The 21,264-nt window shown below is 32.6% G+C and overlaps 1 long non-coding RNA gene across 1 annotated transcript; it reads right to left on the bottom strand.

Annotated features, from left to right (window-relative positions):
• Nucleotides 1-2,049: 2,049 nt before the first annotated feature.
• LOC134667991 (uncharacterized) lies at nucleotides 2,050-7,572 on the bottom strand. The gene is made up of 3 exons (XR_010098707.1): nucleotides 7,528-7,572; nucleotides 5,984-6,037; nucleotides 2,050-2,463 (listed from the first exon to the last, which is right to left on the bottom strand). It is a non-coding gene; the product is annotated as an uncharacterized LOC134667991 (long non-coding RNA).
• Between the last annotated feature and the right edge of the window lie 13,692 nt (nucleotides 7,573-21,264).

The following is a 21,264-nucleotide window of genomic DNA, read 5'->3' as shown; positions in this document are numbered from 1 at the left end:
TGTAGTGGGCCATTAATCAGAAAAACTGATTCGCTGAATCCAAAGAGAATGGAATGTGTATAGAGAATTACTGTCGGTGAATTTTGTAGTCACGAAGATTATGCTGCCATCTGTTGACGCAGTATTGAAACTAAAGATGAAAATGTATAAAAATATCAATAAAACATATATATTTACATATAGACATAAATGATTTTTATTAATTTAGGAACGCCATGTGTTTTGATCCATGTTTTTTTTACATTGATGTGCATTAGAATTGTTGAATATCAAGAGAGTGGCGCCATCTGTTAGAGAGTGGCTTTGTCTTGATTTCCGAGGCAAGGGGTTTCTTTTGACTTTGATTGTCTTATGGGATTCACATCTCTTTGCTAAAACTACTCAAGATTGGAACTCGAGTTTAAAGGAAATAAATAACAAAGTTTTTATTTTGAAGTGCGCCTAACGCGTCAAATGCGTCAAACGCGTTTCGTTAATGTCTTTTATGGTTATAAATACCCCCACGCCAAGCTGGGAACGGTTTATTCTATTTTTGTCCGTCGGATTGTCACGATCTCTGGCTCGCCCGTAGACGTTAAAACAAAGGTGTTATTTTTACGGTTGAATGTTTGACATTACGTAGCTACTATGCTGCTTTTTGTCAGACTGTTCAATTGTTAGTTCAGTGTAAATACTTACGTGTGTTTTGGTGTTTTTTGTGTTTTAGAGCCAGATTAGTGTCTGATTGCACGGTCAATCAACCGAAAACGCCTAACCTAGCGGTGATAAGCAGGCTTTTCCGGGAATCCAGTAGAGTGTTAGGTCCAGGTCGCGAGAGGGGCCTGGCGTCAACCTTTTTACCTACACAGGTGACGATTATACCTCTTACGTTCTCTTCAAGGTCTGACAGAGGGATGTGAGGATCTCACGTGTGGATCATTAAGAGTAATCTTTACTCACTGAAATCTGTTGGTAATTGAAGAAGCGTGGTCTTGTTATATATATTTATATATTCACATTTTATATTTGGAATAGGGCGCCTTATTCGTCAGTACCCTTGGCTACGGCCTATACTGCGGAGGGAGGCAAATTACACAGACACTAGGGTTTGCAATACCTCGGTTTTGTCGGCCGAACGTTTACAGCTTAAATTAGGGTCCCTCTCACACACTTCCCCCCCCCTGTAATACTAGAGGTTCGCTTCTAGTCTTACACATTAGAATAGGTGAAATTGGGGTAGAGTTAGGGTAGAGTCATTATTTGGGTGTTAGGGTTAATTATTATTTCTTTCTTTATTATTATTTATTCTTTCACATGTATTTTGGTTACATACAGTGTTAAAATCATTAGAGAGTTAGTTGTTTTAAAATACAGAATAAATTAAAGTCTAGTTTTAGTAGCATATGGATGGGTTACTGAGGCTCGTATATTAAATATGATTGAAAGGTAATACATTTTTATATTTGGTGAGATAGGGGAACAAAGTTATTTGAGAACATACTAAATAATTTTGTTATAGGGAGCTAGTGACAGGCGAAGCAGTTCACTAGTGACAATTTGAGCTTTTCTATATTGGGTATCTAAGGGTTAAAAAGTCATGTTTATTAGACGATCGCTTCAGTATTCCATACATTTATAGTATATTCAGATAAGTTTCTTGGCGTTTCTTCTTGTCTGAAAATAGGTTCCGAAACGCAGATAAAAGTAAATATTACATAGTGTTTAGGAATACCTATTAAAAACAAAACAAAATAAAATAGGTATTATTTAGTTTAGAGACCCGACTTCATCCGAGGCGTGACAGTAGATAAAGTATGTTTGTACGTATTAATTTTTGCAACATTTACATATACATATTTTCCTTTAGCTAGCTAGATTAGCGAATGGATATAAAAGGAAAATATAATTACAAACAACAAGGGCTTACACTACTGTTCATGGTAACTGGTCACGGTAGGGCTCGGTAGAAGATAAATTCTAAAAAATATAATTTATTATTTAATTTTTTTCATATGATAGTGTTATAATATAGAAATACAGTAGAAATATTTACAATTACATAGGGTATTTTAGAGGTAGTATTTTAAATCCAAATCTAATCAGTCTGCACATAAAAGACGAAGGGTACTAAGGTTCACAACGTATTAATTTCACTAGACGATCACATGGCCAAATTTATTTATTTTTATTTATTTATAATTAATTCTGGATGAGTTTTATTAAAGTAGATTAGCTAATAGTGGGTTAAGGTACATTTTTGGCACCGGAATGACCAGGATTAAATATATGAATAGTTTGTTACATAAAGTAGCCTTTTTGGCTACATTTTTGCTGCCGTAAGAAAACTGGAATGTGAACTGATTTGATTTGGAGTTAATTAAATATAAAATAAAATATTTCTATATACTAGTATCTAAATAAATCAAATTCTCTTCCTCTGCTTCATTGTACTGACGTAGCTTGCGTGTTAGGGACTTACATCACCTGAAACAAACATAAAAATACGTTAGTGTAAATAGACAAATAAAACTACCTAAAAATACGATGCGTTATACAAGTCTAAAAGAAAATAGGGGGCGATAGTTAAATGTTATCAATCAAATATATGCATATTTGTATATGTACGGACATATACATATATGTATTAAAATTAAACTATTAATACAGTGTAGAAAACCAGTGAAAGTTAATTGTTTTAAATAAGTGTTAAATTAGTGTTATTTTATAAAATTAAAAATAAGTGTTAAATAAGTGTGTTTCTTAAGTGTTTTAAATAAGTGAAAAATAGTGTTAAAACAGTGTCATAAAGTGAATTAATTAACTAAAAATATATTAAAATGGAGAGATCTACAAGACAGCGAAAGGCCGCAACCAAGTCTAAATCTACACGTCAAAATATACAACAAACTACACCATCTATCAAGAGAAGCACTGTTGATCGAGTTAATCAAAAAGCACGAGTAGCTCGTAGAAACATAAAGAAGAAACCAGATGTTAGACGTGGATTGTTCTATCATTTGCTAAAACAGACCGAACAGAAAATGACAGCGGGGCTTAGTCAACTACGTAACGAGCTTGCAACGGCAATTAGTCCTGTACAAGTGGAAACTATAGAGACTGCGGTTACAACATCGGAGCAACCAATGGAAGATACAGAGCATGTTGAAACAGTTTCAGGCAGTGAAAAGGAGCTTTCTACTGAAGAGAAGAAGACAATCATATACAATATTAAAAACACTAATATTGAACGTCCCAAGTTTGGCAAAACTAAATCGCATCCAGTGAAATTTCTAGAAGACCTAGAATTTTATCTAAAAAGGGTCGTAACTGATGGAAATGAGATAGAAGCGGTTCTCGAATGTTTAGAGGGAACAGTTCGCGATTGGGCCAGATTGTATAAAGACAGGTGGACCAGTGTAGCAGAGTTCAAAGCCGATTTTCTGAAAACCTACTGGGGGACACACGAGCAAAATGAATTACGTAGGAATATTGTTCATGGAGTTTGGGACAAAACAAAAGTAAATAGTATGCATGATTATTTTGTGCAAATGGTTGGACAAGCAAAAATGTTGACATATGTTATCTCGGAGAATCAATTAGTGACTGATATAATGAGGCACTTTCCTCGTTATATACAACAAGCGTTTGCGTCATCAAAAATTACTACTATCTTTGAAGCTGCCGAGTTTCTACGTGCGATGGACGATGTAAACAAACAAGAGCCGCGAGCAATACCATCAACGTCGGGGGCCTCGAAACCATCCAATCAGCCTATGAGAAAAAATCAGACACAATATCAAAATTGGCGGAAACCAGAAGCAACGACAGCTGTTATAGAGCAAGAAATTGTTATCGACGACTCGGAAAACTAATATCTGCTGATAAAAACGTCCCCGGGTCAGCTACAGAAACAGATGATAGGGTCAAAATTCTAAAAATGATGTATAAAATGAATTGGTTGCCAGGCCAATTGTTAGGAAAAAATAATAATGGGTTGCGAGCGCCAATAGAACTAGAAATAGTCAATGGTGAACAAGGAGTGGGATTAGGTTATAGTAATTTAGAAACGATACAGTTAATAGGGTTACATGACTTAATTAACGTTTTAAAATTAAAAAGCGAATTGATCGAATTTGATGTAGATGACGAATTTATCGCGTCCGTGTTTGAGGAAGAAAAAGAAATACCGGAACCAAGTTCGTTTAAGAGTGAAGTAATTATACGTATGCGAGATTTTCTTATAAGAGCTTTGCTAGATACAGGTAGCGATGTGACGGCTATGTCTGAGGAATTTTGGGAGGTTGTAAAAAATAAATATCCTGAAATACCTGTAAAGACATTAAAATAACAGCATTGCTACCTATCGGTATAAATGACTTACAGATGGAAATCGGATTTGTAGTAATACCTAATCTAAGTTTTCCAGTGATATTAGGATTTGACTGGATTAAGGAAAATGTAGTATCGATTGACCTAAGAAAAGAGAAATGTGGAGTCAATATCTAATATAAAGGTGAAATCACTTGGATACCATTTCATGATCGATATAATGGATGGCAAGATCAATGCAGCATAGAGTCGTCAAACCAACCTCAAACGCAAGTGACATGTAAGGTCGGAATAACATTAGTAGAAAGTGAGAAAAAAGCTTTACATTCGGTATTAACAAAACATAAAACATTATTTGACTCAAAATTAGGCAGGGCTAATTGTTATCAACATGTGATAAAAATGGAATCACATGCACCTGTAGTAAAGAGAACGTACCCCGTGCCATATGCGTATCGCGAGAAAATAGAATTAAAATTACGCGAATTAGAAGAACAGGGAATTATTAGTCGTTCACAAACTGAATATTGTAGTCCGTTAACATTTACATTAAAGAAAGACGGAACAATAAGAGTCTTATTAGATGCGCGTGAAATCAATAAGAATATGATTTCTGAAACCGAAAAACCAACTTTACAATTGGACGTATTAAACTCATTTCACGGAGCGAAATTTATAAGCGTAATTGATTTGAATAATGCGTACTTTCAAATACCACTCTCGGAAGAAAGTAAAAAATATACAGGTTTCAGTTTCAATGGGAAATCTTACGTGTATAACGTGTTGCCGCAAGGACTCAAAACATCTGTGGGAAGTTTTAGTCGTGCTATGGATTGCATACTTGGTCATGACGTTCGCGAATTTTGTGTCAATTACTTGGACGATTTAGCCATAATTACTACTGGTACCTTGCAACAACATTTAGAACACTTAGACATAGTGTTGGGAAAGTTAGAAAAAGCGGGCCTAACTTGCAATTTAGAAAAATGCAAATTTCTATGTAAAGAGGTGCACATGCTAGGATATATAGTATCAGTAGATGGAATAAAGACCGATCCGGATAAAATTAAAGCGATTCAGGAATTTCCAGCTCCAAGAAAAATTAAACAATTAAGAGCTTTCTTGGGTTTGTGTAACTTTTATAGAAGATTTATCCCTAATTATAGCGAAAATGTACAATCATTGTGTCATTTATTGAAAAAAGGAGTGACGTGGCAGTGGGGCGTCGATGAACAAAAAGCTTTTGAGACAATAAAAAGGACTTTCGTAGATGTTATTCAATTGCAACATCCTGATTTTAGCAAACCTTATTATTTGCAAACAGATTCCTCAGGTATCGGCTTATCAGGCGTACTTTATCAACTTGATGATAATGGGCAAATGAGAGTTCTCGGGTTTCATAGTAAATCTCTAAGAGGGGCTCAGTTAAATTATTCGACGACTGAAAAGGAATTTTATGCCGTTATTAATTGTTTAGAAAAGTTCGAAACTTATTTGAGAGGTACAAAGGTTATTATTCAAACGGATCATAAGGCTTTACTGTTTGTCAAAAACTGGAAATTATATAATGCGCGAGTAATACGTTGGATCAATTACTTAGAGCAGTTTCAATATGAAATTGAACATATAAAAGGTAAAGATAATATAGGTGCGGATGTGCTATCTAGGTACCCACCTCAAACTGATCTTTTGCAGGAAGATAAAGTACGGCTGCCTGAGATTCTTTATACTGAAACAGAAATAAATAAAGAATTGATAAGTAAATTAAAAAAGGTTAAAGAATTACAAAAACAAGATCCCGAAATTGACGAAATAATTCAAGGCCTAGAAAATGGTGATAGTAGTAATAAAATCGGTCGAATAATTCAAAGATGCTCGTTACATGATGGTGTATTGTACTTCACTCCCGATAATAGTTCGAATAAAGTTCTATTTTTGCCAAGAATGTTAGTATCGGCTATTATAAAACAAATACACTTAGAAATGGGTCATCAAGGGGCTTACAAGGTCATAAAATACATAAAAGACAGATTTTATTGGAGGGGTATTACGCAAGATGTTAAAAAACTAATAAGAACTTGTCATACTTGTCAAATGGTGAAAAATGATAATATCAAACACGTAGGACCGTGCAAGTCAATAGTGAGCAATGATATCGGAGATTTAGTCATGGCAGATCTTTATGGGCCTTTACCATCAGGACAGTTCGGAATGAGTTACATTTTGGTAGTTCAAGATTCATTTAGTAAATTCATCAAACTATTTGCGTTACGGAAGGCTACAGCGTTATCTGTGGTAGTTAGTATGAAAAAATTCTTTAAAATCATTCAACCAAAGGCAATTTTAACAGATAATGGCTCGCAGTTTATTAGTGATCAATGGAGGCGTTTTATGAAAGAAAGGGGGGTCAAAACTATATATACAACAGTTAGAAATCCTCGTCCAAATACGACAGAACGCGTGAATAGGCAACTTGGAGTATTATTCAGGACTTACTGTGAAAAACGACATCAAAGTTGGGTGAAAATATTACCAAAGATAGAAACTCTATATAATAATACGTTTCATGATAGTACAGGGTTCACTCCATGTGAAATAATGTATGGTCAGCCTACGCAATTAACATTTGACAAGGAAATTATTAGTCATATGAAGAATAACATAGCGGACATTAGGCAAAAGGTTAGAGAAAATTTAAAGAAAGCAGCTGAGATAAGGCAGGCAAAGTTTAATCAAAATTATAGACTGATTCAGTTTCAAATAGGGGATTGGGTTAAAATAAAAAAATTAAATAAATCAAATGCTCAGCAAAAGATAACAAAAAAGTTCGAAGCAATTTATGAGGGACCTTATGTAATTGCAGCAATTCCCTATCCAAACGTATATATTTTAGTAGATCCATATACAAATATATACCGAGGTAAATACAATACAATACATTTGTCAAGATATTATAAAGGCGAATTTAGTAAAAATAGCTGATCCGGCAAACGTTGATTTAAATGTAATGTTTGACTGATATTTGTTAAAGACTGTATTTTTATTATTATGTATTAGATAAATGAATTGTTATGTTTCATGTTGATAAAAAGGTTTGTCTAGAAAATAACTGTTAAAAAAAAATAGGTTAGATATTATAAGGATAGGTGTATTAGACATTGAATAATATTTTTAAATTTTTATAACATTGAGATTATTGACGTGTTTAGATGTACTTACCAAGTTTAGAGTAGTAGCATAGAGGTTTTATTATGATGAGTCGAGTGCGAAGGTGTTGATTGTTGTATTGTAGCTGAAATCATTAAGAATTTTATTTTATTAAATACAAAAAAAAATATACATAATTATTATTGTTATAAAGGTTATAATAGTAAAAAAAAAAATGTCAAATTAGAATAAGTAATTTTTTGGACTAAGTAATATTGTTATAGAGATTTTTAGTAGATGTTATAAAAAAAGTGTCAAATTAAAATAAAGATTTTTTAGAATGAAAGAAAAAAATGTAAAAAAAAAATAAGTAGGTAGGTTAGAATAGGGTCTTCAGTCCACATCCGGCATAACAGTAGTCCGTATTTGTAAAAGTAACACTATTCACATATACAAGTCGTTTCATGTATATACAATTAGACTAGGTAACTAACTTTGGTTTTGATTTTGTAATAACTTTGATTTTGTGTAATGGTAATTATCATTTATAAAAAAAAAATATTAAATTACAGTAACCTTTTAAGCATGTATTCTAAAGGGTTGGACTACCTTATGTTACCCGAAGGCACAAATAGCGGTAGTGGATTTTCTTTAAAAAAAAAATATTATTATAAAAATTAAATAATTAGTTAAATATATAAACAAAATATTTTTAAAATAAAAGTGAGATAAACAGTAAATATTTTGAATTAATTAGTTATTCTGAAAAAAAAAGTATTAATTAAAAATAGTATCATTATTGGTATGTTAATAACAAGTAAGCATTTTAATTACCTTAAAATAAAAAGAAGGGACAGCATTCAGCGACACTCGGTCTCTTATCATGTGGAACATCTGAAAAATGGGAAGTATTCAGTTTAGACAGAGAACATAGATGTTTTGTAATTATTTTGGCAGACATAAATTTCAGTGGATGAAAATTATCAATAATTATTAATTAGACATACATATGTAATACTTAAAAAAAAAAGTAGTTGGAAAAAAAAAAATCATTTGAAAAATAATTGGAGTAAATGTTTCATTATTGTGATATACATAGTTCATTAAAATTGTTTTATTTAAATAAAAAAAAATTAGGTTATGAAAAACATACTTACTTAGAAAATGATGTCTCATAATTAGGAAGACTAATTACATATAATCATCTTACACGAACGCCTAATGTATCCTGAAATCATATTAAGTAAAAATTTAAAAATCTTAAATTCAAAACGAAAGTTCTAAAAATAGCTGAAATACATCGTGAGACGCATTCAGCCACTTATAAAAGATCGGAAAAAAAAAAGGTTAGCAGGTACTCCTTTAGTGTGTGTGACGACGCTTTCATGTCGTGTTAGTGTAAACAAAGAATTTAAACGAGAAAAATAATATGGTGTAAATCAATGAGTTGGATTTACTAATCATATTTATATACGTTATGAATAAATAAAATGACACTAAAATAGTATAACAGATTAAATGTTAAGTATAAATTAGCACTACGTAATACATACTATATACTGAAAGTTCTGATCGTGTGATACCAAATTGATATTCCTAGAAAAACATTGTAGTTTATATTAAAACAAAAATGTATGATAGTAGAAAGAACAGAGTATTACTTACATTAAATAGGATCATCTATGTTGTCTAATAATCCGGCTTCATTTATGAGGGCCTGAAAAAAAAATTAAAAATTAAATAAACATTATTAAGATTCTATGGAATCTGAAAGTAAAATAAATGTAATTCAAATTAAAACAACTTACATTGAAATCCAGCGGAGGTTCTTCGTTTTCATCTACTTGCTCCGGGATATCAAATAATAAATTTTGTAAACTTGGTGTAGGCTGTAAAATAAATAAACATAGTTAAATGCAATAAGCATGTTTATATGTACAACAATAACATTATTGATTTCTTAATCATACATACTTCAACATTAATAACAGCGTGGTGTGGAGACCCCGGAGCTGCTTGAATTATTTGTATAACATATCTGAATCGTTGTCCGTTGGCTACTAATTTTTTCTATAACAAGAAATATTTTGTTTTAGCGTTAAATAGTATTGTGATAAAAATTTACAGATTATTAAAATAAAATATTTGCCAAAACATTGATATAATATAATAATTATGTAAATAATAATATAATTATGCTATATAAATATAATTAAATAAATGTATAAAAAAAAAATTATATACCCTTAATCTGCGGAGACGGTCCTTGAAATTCCTGATTTTCTTGTTTAACATTTCAAAATTATAATGAGGTTCGTTATTCATACACAGTATTAAAAGATCTAGACGGGCAAGCTCGGTCAGAAATTCATCACCATGATATAAATTGTTGATGTCCCAAATTATTGGAAATTGCAATATCTTATAGTCAATTTTTTTAAGTTGCATTTTTAATAGTGTACACTTCACAAACACAAGCTAACACTTCAAATGAGGGTTTTTCGTTGCGTATAGTATAACCAATTGACAATTTGAAACTTATGGTTTGTGCCAGGGGGCGCCACTGTGGACACCATAGACAAAGCAAGGGAAGTACTTATAGTATTCACCAATGATGTTGCTAGCAAACAAATTAATTGAACAATTTCAATCGTTTACAATAGTTAAACTTGGATTTAAGTAAATATCATTAAACACTGTCATGAAAACATGTTGAGGTCATAAAATTTAGAAAGTTGAAATCGAATCTATCGATCGTATAAACAAAGGACCGTTTAAGACAATAGAATTACAAGGAAGGGTCATATTGAATGCACATGTTGGAGTTTGTAGTAAAAAAAATCAGCCAACGGTTCGAGGGGTTTTTTACCTGCTGTTGAAATGCGTGGTGTTTTGAGTACAAAGTTAGAGATAAAGTGTTATTTAATTAATTTAGATAGTAAAAATACACACAATACATATTGAATAAATATATAATGAATAGTGATTTAGATTGAATACTGATTATTCAGCAAAGGTGGTCGACTAGGTAGAATGCCGAATAATTGCAAATATTTGTAGCATATCTAGTATTTATAGTGTAAATGTACAAAATAATAACAAGTTTAGAAATAGGCTATATAAAATATGAAAAAAATGGTATTTTTGAATATAACATAAATACTTTAACCTGAAATTTGTTACATTATCATAAAATATGAAAACTATATATTAAATACATGAAATTAAATATTTATCTTACTCTGCATATAACAAGAGGAAAATCTATATTTGAAGTTATTACTTTAAAAATAATATTATATATAACAATAAATAATTTATGCGAGAATTGGTGATAAAATAATACACGTGGAATATATCATACAGAAACATTGGCATAAATGTACAAAATTAACGAGTTAATTTGTATAAATAAATAATTAGATAAGATATAGAATTAAAAAGTAAGAAATACATTCAAACTTACCAATTATTTGTTCAACAGCAAAATACACTATAGCATTACACTTCACAATAGCACTCAACTTCACTACATCGGGTAAAATTCAAAACTGGTCAATGACAACGGACAGTTATGCGACGCATCTCCCTATTATCATTTCCGAGACGCATCTTTGCGGGGTTGCCATAATAAAATAATGAGTTATTGTATTACCATAGTAAGATATAAAACGAAACGTTAACTAAGATAGTATTAACGTTATTTCAATTGTTTTTTTTAACTTTAAAATAAATAATTTTGCAAAAACAAATTCTGTTTAGTATTATTATTATTAAATAGGAGGGAGATTGGGGTTATGTCAGAAACATTGTTTTTATGTTTCATAAAAATTTAAGGTTTATTTGGTACATTTTATTATGATTGCAAATCATTGACGTTGGCTATCTGTAGAAAGGGCCTAGTAAGAGTTGAATGAACTGGCAATTGAAAGGCAGTGAAAGATTATTAACTGATTTAATTATAATAATAGATAGATGGACATTTGTTAATTTTGCAAGAAGTGTGTGAAATTTTGTATTTTTTGTAAGAATGATTTTTACGGTTAGTCAAATGTTAGATTGCAGTCAACCTGGATTTGTTGGTATTTTGTTGCGAATAATACACAAAATAGTCAACAAATTCTTATCAGTAGGCTAAAATCGTATGACGATTCGACCCATTTCAAAGGGTAGTTTTTGTTGACTATACACTCCACAAGAAGCTAAGACCATGACTAATTACACACCTCATCGTGAATAAGATCTTTGATATCAAAACACGATGATGACATGTCAATGAACATGCATTATCACATTATTATTTGCGAAAAGAGTTATTGAAGCATTATTTTTAAATATATTTTATCGAGTTATTTGAGATATGGTTTTGTATAAAAAATGGTTTTAAGTTTTTTTTTAATAGAAAGATAGATAGTTGTATTAAAATGTCTACAAGTAGGACTTATTTTCATATATTATAATGATGAAGTGTTTACAGTAGTGTAGGTATTTATAAATTAAATGTTTTTGTATGTTTTTCTTTATAAAGATTTTCAATGGGATTTATTTACAAACATTACATAGTAGTTTTGATTTAAATCTATGTTATGTTTGTGAAGGTAATATTTTGATACAAGTATCAGGATATTATCATGGTATTTTTAGGTTTCATTAACACTTTATTATTAATATGGGAGTAAGTCTGAAGTCAAATATCTTGTTCATGTATGTGACATTTTCCAAGAAAACTTGATTGGCAGGGGTGATTTGGTAATGGAATTTGGATTGAATTTTGATTAATGAAGTATGAGTATCCTAGTACTTATACCAAATGATTTTTCTACTTTGTGATGGGAGGTTTTATTGGTTCATTTATTAACCGGACAATGTGGTTAAGTCGCCGGATAGAAAGATCCATAGACTAGGATGAAACCATAAAACCGAGCTACTAGAGTTTATTGGATTCACGACCCAATACCCTAGACCGGCAGGAAAATCGTGACGAAAAGATAACCATAACACATTATTAAGATTCAATGATCTGGGTTTCATATTGGATCAATCACAATCAATGAGTATTGGTTTAAACACACATCATACACCACACGTTTAGTATACAAGGGAGGGAAAAAGGGGATAATACCAACAAATTAAGGATATAATTTTTATTTTTTTATTGGACTAGGGTCCGAGAATTCTACATGTATGTGTATACGCATACATTGCAAATTCTCGAGGGGGCGACTGTAACTAGACGCACTAGCTGATCTAGTTAACATAAATAATGATTGACACAGCTGATCAATCGATCTATATTATTTTCATAAACTTTAAAACCTCAATTATTATATACAAATGTTAATTAAAATAAATACATGTAAGTAACTATAATATATGCATTCAGTAAATTAATTTTAAATAACAGCAAAACATTCTCACGAGAAATTCGAAACAACAAACAAAAACTTAACTGAGTCAAGTTTGTAGTGGGCCATTAATCAGAAAAACTGATTCGCTGAATCCAAAGAGAATGGAATGTGTATAGAGAATTACTGTCGGTGAATTTTGTAGTCACGAAGATTATGCTGCCATCTGTTGACGCAGTATTGAAACTAAAGATGAAAATGTATAAAAATATCAATAAAACATATATATTTACATATAGACATAAATGATTTTTATTAATTTAGGAACGCCATGTGTTTTGATCCATGTTTTTTTTACATTGATGTGCATTAGAATTGTTGAATATCAAGAGAGTGGCGCCATCTGTTAGAGAGTGGCTTTGTCTTGATTTCCGAGGCAAGGGGTTTCTTTTGACTTTGATTGTCTTATGGGATTCACATCTCTTTGCTAAAACTACTCAAGATTGGAACTCGAGTTTAAAGGAAATAAATAACAAAGTTTTTATTTTGAAGTGCGCCTAACGCGTCAAATGCGTCAAACGCGTTTCGTTAATGTCTTTTATGGTTATAAATACCCCCACGCCAAGCTGGGAACGGTTTATTCTATTTTTGTCCGTCGGATTGTCACGATCTCTGGCTCGCCCGTAGACGTTAAAACAAAGGTGTTATTTTTACGGTTGAATGTTTGACATTACGTAGCTACTATGCTGCTTTTTGTCAGACTGTTCAATTGTTAGTTCAGTGTAAATACTTACGTGTGTTTTGGTGTTTTTTGTGTTTTAGAGCCAGATTAGTGTCTGATTGCACGGTCAATCAACCGAAAACGCCTAACCTAGCGGTGATAAGCAGGCTTTTCCGGGAATCCAGTAGAGTGTTAGGTCCAGGTCGCGAGAGGGGCCTGGCGTCAACCTTTTTACCTACACAGGTGACGATTATACCTCTTACGTTCTCTTCAAGGTCTGACAGAGGGATGTGAGGATCTCACGTGTGGATCATTAAGAGTAATCTTTACTCACTGAAATCTGTTGGTAATTGAAGAAGCGTGGTCTTGTTATATATATTTATATATTCACATTTTATATTTGGAATAGGGCGCCTTATTCGTCAGTACCCTTGGCTACGGCCTATACTGCGGAGGGAGGCAAATTACACAGACACTAGGGTTTGCAATACCTCGGTTTTGTCGGCCGAACGTTTACAGCTTAAATTAGGGTCCCTCTCACACACTTCCCCCCCCCTGTAATACTAGAGGTTCGCTTCTAGTCTTACACATTAGAATAGGTGAAATTGGGGTAGAGTTAGGGTAGAGTCATTATTTGGGTGTTAGGGTTAATTATTATTTCTTTCTTTATTATTATTTATTCTTTCACATGTATTTTGGTTACATACAGTGTTAAAATCATTAGAGAGTTAGTTGTTTTAAAATACAGAATAAATTAAAGTCTAGTTTTAGTAGCATATGGATGGGTTACTGAGGCTCGTATATTAAATATGATTGAAAGGTAATACATTTTTATATTTGGTGAGATAGGGGAACAAAGTTATTTGAGAACATACTAAATAATTTTGTTATAGGGAGCTAGTGACAGGCGAAGCAGTTCACTAGTGACAATTTGAGCTTTTCTATATTGGGTATCTAAGGGTTAAAAAGTCATGTTTATTAGACGATCGCTTCAGTATTCCATACATTTATAGTATATTCAGATAAGTTTCTTGGCGTTTCTTCTTGTCTGAAAATAGGTTCCGAAACGCAGATAAAAGTAAATATTACATAGTGTTTAGGAATACCTATTAAAAACAAAACAAAATAAAATAGGTATTATTTAGTTTAGAGACCCGACTTCATCCGAGGCGTGACAGTAGATAAAGTATGTTTGTACGTATTAATTTTTGCAACATTTACATATACATATTTTCCTTTAGCTAGCTAGATTAGCGAATGGATATAAAAGGAAAATATAATTACAAACAACAAGGGCTTACACTACTGTTCATGGTAACTGGTCACGGTAGGGCTCGGTAGAAGATAAATTCTAAAAAATATAATTTATTATTTAATTTTTTTCATATGATAGTGTTATAATATAGAAATACAGTAGAAATATTTACAATTACATAGGGTATTTTAGAGGTAGTATTTTAAATCCAAATCTAATCAGTCTGCACATAAAAGACGAAGGGTACTAAGGTTCACAACGTATTAATTTCACTAGACGATCACATGGCCAAATTTATTTATTTTTATTTATTTATAATTAATTCTGGATGAGTTTTATTAAAGTAGATTAGCTAATAGTGGGTTAAGGTACAAGGTAACAGACAGATAGACAGAGTTACTTTCTCATTTACAATTTTATTGACCGAGCGTTAGCAAAGTAAAATAGTAGCGTAATCAAAAGGATTTTTTTGTCGATAATTTTTTTTCAAAATTTTGCCAAAAATGGAGCCATGTATTTATTCAGTTTTAAGTTATGCTCGCGAGGTCTATCTACAGCTCACAGAGCCATTAGTATTAGTAGGGATTATCAAGAAAGAAAGTTGTAATACATATACAGGGTGATTCATGAGACGTGAGCAGGACTAATCCTGTACACTCAGTAGCTGATAATTGATCGATCACCGTCGTATTTAGATGAAACAACCACACTTTATCCTATTTTTTAACTTTTTGGCGAGGGCAAATTTAATTCTCTACGATCATGGTCACCCTACAAGACCTAATTAATAAACATAAAACCTCTTTAACCGTAATGACAGCATTATGATTACGAAGATAATAAACTGTCAAACTTGAGTGAGATACGAGTTTTCAAAAGTAACCAGACCGTGATGACATTCAATTTGACACAGAATATCGGTAGTTTAGTATTCTAATTGTAGGGTGTCCATGCATGTCGTAAATAAATTAATAACTTTTTTTTTCATCACGACTAGAAAATTAACGTTAACCTCACTAATACTGATACGAAAAAGTTGCTTATTATTTACGAAATGCGCAGTGTTAGTCCTGCTCACGTCTCCTGAATCACCCTGTATGTGGTCAATCAAGATCTGAAAAACATTTTATATTTATTTATTTTCCCACATGAGGTATACAAGATACACTTGTGTCTGTCATTATTGTTACATATCAGTTTGTTATACATATTAGTAGTAATAATTATTTAACACTTGTACATTAAAGTCCAAGAACACTTATACATTAAATTCTCTACCGCTTCCAGTAGCTAACCCTCTCAAACCTAACACCATACCTACACAGAAGTCACAGAGCCATAATCGTGCTACCGTCGACGTCAAAAATATGTTTACACTTTTGCACCTTATGCCTTTGTAATAAGGCGAAAAATGTAAACATATCTTTGACGTCGACTGTACCACAATAAATCACTGCGAAACAGAATCCCATCACTCATGGTGTCAACTCGACGGTGCCAGAAAACGGCGTAAGCGCCGGCGGGAAAAATAGACGCTTGATACCCTATCACACGGGGACTAAATCAATATTGAAGTGACGTAAGTGCCAATTAAGAGGGGGCGTGTCTCTGTCTGGCTATCATGTGTGTTTTGTATGATTATACTCATATTTTACAGGTATTTACTCTAAGATTGTAATCCTGTTTAAAATTTTGCTCATCAGTGGCTATCGGCAAAAGTTGAAATTTTGGAAAATTATCACAGAATTTTCATGTATAGGTATTTATTTTTATTTTATACTGCTATGGTACGCAGGTTGACGTTATTTAAATAACTGAAAATAAATGAAAATGTTTTCGTGATTATTTCTATCAAGCCAACTGCAACTCTAACTTTCTAAGGATTTGTTGCATGGCAGTGGTGCATTTATTTACAACAGTAAATAAATATATAAAATAGTTTAGTTTCCATATATAATTTTTCATGGCATTTGCCCAATACCAAAACGTATAAATATTAAATATAAAAGCTACAATTTTGCGTCTCCTCCTCTTAAACGACAGACCTTTACGACCTTACTTCAATGTGGCGTTTTGAGATGCCCCCGATTATCGGATATCTGAAACTGCACTTACCACTTAATGGTTGGATGTTTGATACGCGAATAATTTTAGTGTTCACCGGTTTGCTGTCAGTGTGCTCAAGTTTGTCCTCAAACTCCTAAAGAATACTAGTGTGAAATAAAACTATTGAAACGGATTATATCGCGTAGAGTTAGACCAAGTCTGCAGTGATTTTGATAGCCCACGCAGTGCAAGTGATATTCTAAACGTCAAACTTCTATGAAATATTGACGTATCAATAACACTTGCATTGCATTCATTCGTATTCCATGTAGTATGAATTCAATATACGCGATATAATCCGTTTCAATAGTTTTATTTCATGAGTAACTATCGCGGTAACCGAAGACTATATTAAATAACTAGTGTGCTTTAAAAATGCCAATTCGAACTGAAACATAACTTGATATCAAAATGACGTAATTTTGCTATCATTTGCGCGTTCTTTTTAGCCCCTTTTCGACCTTCTTCTTACAAATGTTTCCAAAAATCTGTCGGAAATTCTAGGATTGTTTACAGGAAATAAAGAAAACCACAGTCGTCATTTTTTCACTTCGTGTTGTATAATAAGTTAATTGTTAGAAGTCTGTGCTTGTTTTTATACTGTATTTTCTAGTGCAAGTAAATAAAGACACTAGACTATTTTAATTGATCCCTTGCTGGCTCATAAACTAAATGAAAATTGCCAACAAAGTAATTACGTTTTTATAAACAGTGCAGGCGCAAGCTATTGCACTGCCTGTGTTATTTGCATCTATAGTAACCCAAAGTCAAGTAGACCAATGTAATGTGACCTCCTTTCATTCATACAATTATCATTCATAAAACGTAGGTTTACACAATAAATCAAATCAGATAATCAAGTACATTATAAGTACAGCCAAGTTGTTAAATATAGACACGGACAAAGTGACAAAAATATGTATACACGACCCTATTTCTACACATTAGTATAGTGTGTACATATTTTAGGCAGTTTGTCCGTATCCATATTTTTTAGCTTGAATAGCAGAGGAGCATTGAAATATTATTGTGTAAGCAATAGTTTTAGTATATTATTTAATAGTTTTCACTGTGTGAAACTCGCTTTCAGCTCCTTTCATAAAGCCAAACTTGTATTTTAATGTACCTATGTCATTATGTAACAGTCACATAAACTACTTGAAAGTAATCGGCACTGGTTTTAATACAAAACGTTAATAAATAAGGTAAAATACTAAAAAAAGGTGCGCAGTCTTGCCCAGTTTTGAGGCAGAGGCGATTTACCCAGCTACTTACGAATAACATTCCCGCCCCTCCAAGAATGCGTTCCGTCTCATAAACCCCACCAAAGATCCGCATACCCTGCCCACAAACCAACACAACCGTTTTGAGACGTTAAACGAATAATTACAGTTCTTATCCAATTTGGCAGCGCAGAAAAACGCGACCCCCCTCGCACAGGAAATTTGTTTTAAATTTCGACAACAATGGGGAGATTGTGGGGATAATTGTATGAAGCGGCCGTGACGGCATAAATCCAGGCAACGGTTAATGATACCCTTGAAACTATCTCAACGAGGCTTCATGGAACAATCAGCAATCTTGCGTTCTTGACAGCTCACGACATGGCCACGTATGATGAAAGCTACACACCTGTTTTAGTACTTACCTTTACAAGTACGGTAAGGTGTATTCGGGTAATACCGAATGTCGGATAATTCCGAAATTCAGATAAAAATCACCCTAAATTCCATCATAATAAAAGTCTCTTTTCGGAATTATCCCACAGTTTTTGACATTCGGAATTACCCGAGTAAACCTTATGGACTTACGTACAAGTATGATATGGACATTTTGTCAAATTTTACTATTGTAACATAAGTCAAGCTGCAGAAAGTTAAAAACATACCTAGGGGAAACTGTAATGTTGTACCTTGGACATAGTTTTACCTCGGACCAATGGCAATATATCCACATTGCCACGGTTATTGACATATTTCATTTATATTATTTGAAACGTTATTATTAAGTATAAAAAACAAGCTATCAATGAAACACGAGAGCGGCCGGTAACTCAAGAAAAAAATTATAATATCAATTGTGTTACAAAAAGTCACTATTTCGAACTTTACATCAAGGATGATTATTTCATGTGTTACTAATAGATAATGAAACTTAATATAATAAGCTAAAGTTAAGTTGATTAGCTACTCGATGGTAGGATCAATTCAGCCTAATCTCAATTGGAAGTGCTATTACGAAGCTTACTTGTCCAAAAAGTTGCTTTGTTGTACCTTGGACACTGAAAATATGTTGTACCTTGGCCCGTACTTGCTTCTGCTGTAAATATTTGTTTTAAACTTAAGGTTTCATATTTGCCATATTTGTAATTATTAGTTATGTGCGTTATAAGTTACGAACTTATCGATCTTAGAAAGCATGCCTAAAATGTTTTAGGCAAAAATAAAAAATGACCATTGCTAAGTATATTTTTCTGAGGTAATTGTTCTAGAAAAATCTATTCAATGGCGTAAATATACTAAAAATATCTGTGATTTCATATATAAATATTATTTCTATGATTAAATTATAAATTTAGTAATTAAAATTATCATGTCCGAGGTACAACGGGAAATGACCAAGGTACATCAGGGGTGTTGTTCCTTGGACACTTTTCCCTTTTTTTTTCGTCAACGTATCCCATCAAAATAAATAATCTAATCTTTAAATTTTATATCGTATTAGGTAGTTTATTAATGTATCTTATAATATTCGGATAAAAAATAATTCTGCAGCCTTTAGTTTTTTTTTCTAAAATTCATAAGAGAAAAAACAGCTTCCCCTATTTGATATGTTAGCGTTTCTTTTGTTTTTTGCCATTTTTATATATTGTGACATTTTTGCCACTTTAGTATTATTTCTAGTCAGAATCGCTAGCCCTTTTCATCCTTATAGGAGAAAAAAACTGTTGCCCTAGAATTTCATAATTTTTCCAAATTATAATTTTTGTTACCATACAAAGAATATGGAAAAGTGGTAACACAAAAGGAAAAAAAAATTTGGGACATTTTTTTATCCCATTTAGATTGAAAGAGCACGTGATTCTGAGTAGGTAGAAGTAACACGAAAGTGCCAAAAAAGGTCACAATGTATAAAAATGGCAAAAAATAAAAGAAACGCTCACGTCAGCCCCGCTTCGCCACACTTATGTCCGAGCCACACCGGCTTGCGTGTGCGTGACGTGCACGTGCGCGTGCGGCGTTGTAGTATACAGATCCTTATGAGAGATGGCACACCGCTTGCGTGACGTGTGCGTGTGCGGCTCCAACATTTTAGCACACGCACACGCGCACGTCACGCACACGCAAACCGGTGTAGCTCGGCCTTTAATAGGCGTCCATATTTAAACTTTGATTCAAATGTCACGTAAATACGTTTGTTAGTGGTATCAAATAATATTGTAGAATAACACCCAACAATTTGCATGTCTTCAGCCACTTACAAAGCTCATTTGTTAACTTATCCCATTAAATCATCCATTTAAACTTGTCAAAGTCGACGGATTAGTTTCCAATAGAGAGCCGTCATAAACATGTTATAACTCGAGATATAAAAGTTTTACCATGTCGATAAATCAAAAAGATTATAAATCGGTTTTATAAGCTGTAGGTGATCTCGGAAAGAGTCGTAAATCAAATGTGGAATGGATTTTTGCTGCGTCAATTTCAGTGCAAGTGAGAATCGCAGGAGTAACGTCCCAAGAGTAACATTACTTTTGACTTGATTGAAAATGACTTTTACAAAATTGTATCTAGGTTTAAAGCTCTCACATATAGATATTTAAATTTTTAAATGAGTAAAATGTACAGTAGTGCTATTATATTTCAATTCGTCGAGTGCATGACTTAAGACGTTCACCGGGACAAGAAAAAAATCGTCCATAAAATGGACCGAATCGGTCAAAAAATAAAACACCACACATGAGACTACATGAGACCGATTCGGATTTTGAAATAGACATCTATTGGATATTTTTTAGACATCACCAAGATACGATAACGATATGTTTAAGATCTAACCTGTAAAATTTGACATTTACGCGATTCTGGGGATAGTTACTCTTGGACGATTTCCACATTATATATGATTTAGAGATCCAATTCACATCTACTTAATAGATATCTTACTGTATCAACGTAAAAGTGACATTGGTTGCCCGAATTGCGCTGCAAAAGAGAACTAGTTGATATCTAAACTATAACGTATCTAGAATGGATCTAGTACGTGTCGTCACTTGTGAATATCTTGAAGTTCGAATACGGCATTTTTTCTTAAAAACATATCATCTTCATGCAGCCAAGCCGCAGTGAAACAGTAGACCCATAGTGGCGCATACAGCCATC

The sequence above is a fragment of the Cydia fagiglandana genome, chromosome 10 (genome assembly GCF_963556715.1).
Source record: "Cydia fagiglandana chromosome 10, ilCydFagi1.1, whole genome shotgun sequence".
Lineage (NCBI taxonomy): Eukaryota > Metazoa > Arthropoda > Insecta > Lepidoptera > Tortricidae > Cydia > Cydia fagiglandana.
This window is presented reverse-complemented; position numbering and strand designations above follow the sequence as displayed.